Here is a 6,300-nt window from a genome sequence, read left to right as displayed (position 1 = left end):
ATCCCAGGGCTGATCTCCTTCAGAATGGACTGGTTGGATCTCCTTGCAGTCAAGGGACTCTCAAGAGTCTTCTCCAACACCACAGTTCAAAAGCATCAATTCTTCAGCGCTCAGCCTTCTTCACAGTCCAACTCTCACATCCATACATGACCACAGGAAAAACCATAGCCTTGACTAGACGAACCTTTGTTGGCAAAGTAATGTCTCTGCTTTTGAACATGCTATCTAGGTTGGTCATAACTTTCCTTCCAAGGAGTAAGCGTCTTTTAATTTCTTTAATATAAAAGAAGATATCTTTTAACATTGTTCATAGCAAGTGTATCTTAAGCATAGCAGCCACTTGCAGTCTCGACATTATCCAAAGACAGTCATCCTTTCTTTCAGCCTATACAAAAGGAATTGCCCACAGATTGGAAGCCTACCTCTCTTTTCTTCCTTGTGGAAATAAATAAGCCAGGAGATTAGGAGGGCTTCCCTGATATCTCATCGGTAAAGAATCTGCCTGCAATACAAAAGACACAAAAGACTCTGGTTCAATCCCTGGGTCAGAAAGATCCCTGGAGGAGGAAATGGCAACCCACTCCAGTATCCTTGCCTGAAAAACCCCATTGACAGAGGGTTGACAGTCCAAAGGGTCACAGAGTCGGATACAACTGAGTGAATAAGCCCAGGAGACTCAATGAGGATTGACTGAATGTATGAAAGTGAAAGTCGCTTAGTCGTGTCCGACTCTTTGCGACCCCATGGACTATACAGTCCATGGAATTCTCCAGGCCGGAATACTGGAGTGGGTAGCTTTTCCCTTCTCCAGGGGATCTTCCCAACCCAGAGATCGAACCCAGGTCTCCTGCATTGCAGGCGGATTCTTTACCAGCTGAGCCACAAGGAATGTATAGCACCATATTAAATGCACAGGCCCAGTAACAAAAATCTTAAACTTTCAAAAGTTGGAATTCAATGACTAATGCACCTTTTACTTCCAAAAGCTTAGCTATATAAGCATATCTGGGAGCAAGAATGGTAAACTGTGAGAAGGTGGCTTGCAGACAGTGAGATTTCTATCCTTCATCCTCAATGAGTTTTTATCAATCTTACAAGTTAGTGGGTACATAAAGAATTTAACAACAAACACTAACTGAGCGCCTACTCCCCAGCCCTGAGGAAATTGTTCCCAGTATAGGAAATACCCGTCCCCCGCGCCCCCCGCCCACCTCCGCCAACCACCACACACACAAACAAAGCTAACCACGTTTCTACCTTCGACAAACTTAGGACTCAGCGTCTGGAAGGGGTCGCTGGGACGCTGTAGTGTCCACGCCGCCTAGAGGCCGTTAATCGGGAATCACGCATACAGCGGCGCTTCGCCTTCCCCCAACGCGTTTTCCGGCCCAGGCGTCCCCCTGGCGCTTCTCCACTAACCCGTGATCGGATTTCTCATCCCCGCGCGCCGCACGCACAGCTCGCACCTCTCGCTGGCTTCACCCGCGCCGCCGCGGGCCCCTGGACAGGCGGGTCCGAAAGCCTGTGGCAGCCCGTAACCCCCATCCTTTCTCTTCCCCAGACTTCAGCTTGCACGGATCGGTTTATTTTAGAAAGCGGACCTTGAGACTAAGGAGGGCTACCTTTCCCTGGGAACAGCCAGTTTTTAGGACCCGCGGTCCCAGAGTCACAGAAACCCCGCCCCCGCCCCCGCCGCGGCGCGGCCGGATCTGCGCAAGCGCGGCGCCGCCAACCCCGCGCGGTTCACTTCCGGGAGCCGAGCCTCCGCGCTTCCCGGCCCGGCCTCCGGGTCTCGTGTACCCCTGGGCCGGCCGACCCCTCCGACCGGCCCGGCGGGACCGGGCCCGAGCCCGGGGCCCGCCGTGGCCCGGCCATGAGCGCGGCCGCATGATGCGTCCCTGCCTCGGCCGCTGCAGTCGCCGCCGCCGCCGCCGTCGCCGCCGATCGGGAGGAGCCGCAGCGCCAGGCGACCCCCCGGGCCTCGGGTGAGCGCGCGGGCCGGTCGGCGGGCTGCTGGCACCTGGCTCTCCCGGCCGCTCGGGGCCCCCGGTCCGCCAGTCTCGGGCCCCTTGCTCCGTCCTGCTCCACCGCGCCGCGCCGCACCTGCGACCTTCCCGAGCGCCTCTCGGGGGCACCTCTGTGCCGGCGCTTGACTCCTTCCTCTGCCAGGTGTCTCCTTGTCACTCCTTGGTGCACCTCTCGGGGTAGGGCCCGAATTGCAGCCCCAGCTTGTTGCCTGACCTTGGGCGTGACACTCAGCTCTCCCAGGCACAGTTCCCTCCTTTTGATAGCTAATAAGGGGGTTGTTGTTAGGGCCTGAAGACACAGTAGCTATAAACCCTTTGTAAGCTGTTAAGAGTAGTTTATGAGCAAGCATTACAATGGGCTTTCTTAAACATCGCCTCTGGCTTCTCAAATGCGCCGGTTCTTCACTGCTTTATACGTTTTTAGCTTTTCTTGTTCTTTGCCCAGCTCCCTCCTCTTCTCTTTCTCTGCCCAGGGTCTTTTCGGGGGTTACCTACCAGGCCACCTGGGACAGTCAGGTCAGCCTTCAGGGCAATGTTGAATCTTGCTGCAGCCAGAATCATCTCTCCTGAGGAGTCATTGCTGCTGGAACTAAGTCTCTCTTCGCTGTTGGATGGAGACACTTTATTGGCTTGTGGGTAACTGGTTTTGTGAGTGTAAAAACTGTCCATATAGCTGCTCTGTAGCTTCTTTGGCTGACCAGGTCCTGTAAAGTGCAGTCCAATCAGTGCTACAGTGTTTAACATTTGCAGTCTGCTTAGCATTTTTACTTAATGCACATAGATTTATCTATTTTACTGCTACTGTCTCAAATCTCGGTCTAGAAAGCTATAACCCGGTCCGCCAGTCTCGGGCCCCTTGCTCGAGGGTCTAGAAATCTTGGTTAACATATATTCCTTCTTAGACTATTCACCTCAAAGATGGTGAATTGAATCTTCTGATACTTTTATAACTTTAATTTTTTTCAAAATCAGACCTAGTTTTTTGATACTGTCTTACAACTTTTACGAAACTGAAGGCAACTTTTAAAAGTCACCTTGTTAAATTTGCTTGTTAGTAAGTTGGGATCGGAGAAGGCAATGGCACCCCACTCCAGTACTCTTGCCTGGAAAATCCCATGGATGGAGGAGCCTGGAAGGCTGCAGTCCATGGGGTCGCTGAGGGTCGGACACGATTGAGCGACTTCACTTTGACTTTTCACTTTCATGCATTAGAGAAGGAAATGGCAACCCACTCCAGTGTTATTGCCTGGAGAATCCCAGGGACAGGGGAGCCTGATGGGCTCCCGTCTGTGGGGTTGCACAGAGTTGGACACAACTGAAGTGACTTAGCAGAAGTTGGGATACTTGATTAAAGAGAAAGTCTCTGGGGGTATTTGAAAAATGGGATGGAACACACATGTTAAATCACATCTCTTGAACATTCTGGTAAAAATGTAAGGGTCGGAGTGATGGACACTTTGGATTGTGTACTTTCCGGAGTGAAGCTGGTAGGTTGACTTTTGAGTTGTGAGGTGGAGGAGAATGAGACTAAATGAAGGTAATTTGCTAAAGAATTCATAAAACAACAGCTGGAACTCTGTGCACACATATCATGTCAAAGTCAAGTGAGTAGACATGTATACAGAAGTTTTGTGTTTTTTTTTAAACCAGTGACTCAGAGCCTGCCTTGATTACAGTGAGTAAATTGGGAAATACTGGCATGACTAGAATGACCTCAGTGAGAGAGAAAGTACTGAAAGGAACTCTGTATAAGAACTGTCTTGAGCCAGTCAAACGTCTGGACGTGTCTTTCCACTTTTCCTGAAACTGTTCCCTGCAGGCTTGGACCCTTTGGTGACATAGTAATATCATCTTCGTTAATTTGAGGAACTGGACCGAACAGTAAGTTCACATATGAAGTTAATGCTTGGGATGAATTGAGTAGTAGTTTTCCTGACGATTCCAGACCTTCCCTGCTCCAGACCATGCTGAACAGCTCTAAGGATAGTTTTCTTGAAGCAGCTTTTTGGGGGTCAGTCAGTTCAGTCGCTCAGTCGTGTCTGACTCTTTGCAGCCCCATGGACTGCAGCACTCAGGCTTCCCTGTCCATCACCAACTCCTGGAGCCTACTCAAACTCATGTCCATTGAGTCTGTGATGATATCTTACCAGCTCATCCTCTGTCGTCCCCTTCTCCCGCCTTCAATCTTTGCCAGCATCAGTGTCTTTTTGGGGGGTATGTTTCTTTAAAGTAATATTTTATTTAATTTTTTGGCCACACCATGAGGCTTGTGAGAACGTAGTTCCCTGAATCAGGAATTGAACCCATGCTCTAAGCAGTGAAAGCACAGTCCTAACCACTGAACCGCCAGTGAATTCCCCAAAGTAATGGTTTAATTATAAAATTAATACATACTTGTTTTGTTAAAAAAAAAAAAAAATCAAACACTAGAGCAGAGCATGAAATACAGATTCCCAAACACTTACTCTTGCTCCCTTTTGTCCCCAAAGCCAGTGTCTCGTTAACAACTTGTGTGTGACCCTTCAGCTTAGCACCGAACAAGAGAGCCACCTGCAGAGCTGGCCAGCTACAAAGTCGAGAGGGAACAGTTTCATGTGTCTGTACTTTGCTCTGCCTGTTCTGGGATGGCATTTCATCAGTCACTTGCCTCTGATTTTTTTTCTCTTTCACCCACTTCTTTGCCTCTGTCTATAGACATGTTCTTGTCTCGATTACTGCTTGATTGCATTCTTGAAAAAGCACCAGTAGAATTTTATTAATTGTCTGATAAAATCCAGACTCCTCATGGAGCCATAATGCCGTATATTGGTACAGCACCTCATACTTTTGAAAACAACTTTGTTATCCTGCAGTGTTTTGTGTGTCTTGGGTGCTTGGTAAATGTTTGATGAATGAATGATCTTGCTGGGCAGAGTGGGAGTCTTCTACACGGAGGAGACAGCAGGAGCAGAAGCTCGGGGCCGGGGGTGGGGGGGTCCATGGACACAGCAGGGAGACAGCGGGAAGGCTGGGCGAAGAGCCGGGAGAGGCCCGGGAGCCAGAGTCGGTGGAGCCCTGAATGCCATGGCCCCAAGGTTTGGCCCCTGTGTCGGTTAGGATTCTGCAGAGGGACAGCCAAAGGTGAGGGAGCCTAAGCCTGGGTTGTGGGAAGGTGGGCAGGGAAAGGGCCGAGCGGTAACAGAAGTGTCAGCAGCTCCTAGGAGGAGTGACGGGGAGGAGGACTTGGGTCTCGAGGGGAAGGTGCGTAGTAAAATCCTGGGTGTGCAGGGAGCATTATCACTTAATGGGAGGAGAGGCCCGCTCTGTTAGGCCGGCGGTTTAGGTCGTTGTGGGAGAGGGCACAGGGCGTGTGCAGCCCCAGTAATTAGCAGGAGCAGTCAGGACAGAGAGGCTTCCAGCTTCTCTTGAGACAGGCTTTTACAGCGTTATCTTGGTTGAAATGCTTTTAATTCTTAGCGTTCTGTATTTCCAAAACTCACTCTGTTACAGAATGTATTTTCTAAAACCAAGTGCTCTGGGAGGCTGTGTGTTTTAATGGAAGAACATGGGCTTTGGAGTCAAAACTCCGAAGTTTTTTTTTTCTTAAACAGACCCCCCACTTGACTGACAGGCTGTGGCTGTGGTACGGGGAGAAAGGTGGGAGCTTTGGTATTTTGTCCATGTGGCTTCGAGGCTGCTTCATGCAGTCTGTGCACTCCTGGTGACACACCCAGAATAAACCCTGCTACTGGGGGTCTCTCCCTCTGTCCCCCCCACTTCCTAAGCTGTCCACATTACTCGCACCCCGCCCACCATCTGACCCCACCCCAGGCTCCCACTTTGACCCTTTTCCCTATTCCTTTCATGTTTCTGTGGGCTTCATTTTTGCTTTCTCATCTCACTCAACAGGTATTTGCAGAGTTCAGGGTGTGCCGGGGGTATGAGTAGAACATTCCATTGAGGTGATGACAGCTGAACAAGACAGCCGGGGTGGAAGGGAGGTGAGAGGTGAGGTCCACAGGCCCCAGGTGGTAAGGCTGTGCAGCCACACGGGAGGCCTGGGGGTTTTGTTCTAACTGTAGAGGCAGCCGCTGGCTGGTTTTGATAGACCCAGGAGTGGCAGGGTCTGACTTATCTCTGTTAAAACTGGCTCCAGATGCTGATTGGGGAATGGGTTAGGGGCCAGGGAGTAGGTTGCGGGGTGCGCAGAGGCCACGAGTATATAACAGTGCTGGATCATGCAGCCCAAGTGAGGGCTCCTGAGCCTTGATCCGGCTAGGCAGGCTGGTGGAAG

General features: G+C 50.6%; 2 protein-coding genes across 4 annotated transcripts in view; one reads left to right on the top strand and one right to left on the bottom strand.

Annotated features, from left to right (window-relative positions):
• Positions 1–1,694, bottom strand: part of KIAA0513 (KIAA0513 ortholog) — a 59,300-nt gene extending 57,606 nt beyond the window's left edge. The window contains exon 1 of the mRNA XM_010850827.1: positions 1,258–1,694. The gene's annotated coding sequence lies outside the window, so the exon portion shown is untranslated. The remainder of the gene's footprint in view (positions 1–1,257) is intronic.
• Positions 1,695–1,881: 187 nt separating this feature from the next.
• ZDHHC7 (zinc finger, DHHC-type containing 7) overlaps positions 1,882–6,300 on the top strand; it is an 18,415-nt gene continuing 13,996 nt past the window's right edge. The window contains exon 1 of one of the 3 annotated variants that reach the window (XM_010850823.1): positions 1,882–1,985. The gene's annotated coding sequence lies outside the window, so the exon portion shown is untranslated. Of the gene's footprint in view, positions 1,986–2,108; positions 2,660–4,271; positions 5,148–6,300 lie in introns of those variants that run through there. The other 2 variants (XM_010850824.1, XM_010850826.1) reach the window with 2 other exon arrangements.

The sequence above is a fragment of the Bison bison genome, unplaced genomic scaffold (assembly GCF_000754665.1).
Source record: "Bison bison bison isolate TAMUID 2011002044 unplaced genomic scaffold, Bison_UMD1.0 scf7180017864295, whole genome shotgun sequence".
Classification (NCBI taxonomy): Eukaryota; Metazoa; Chordata; class Mammalia; order Artiodactyla; family Bovidae; genus Bison; species Bison bison.
The sequence above is the reverse complement of the archived record's forward strand: the minus strand, read 5'-3'. Positions and strand labels throughout refer to the sequence as shown.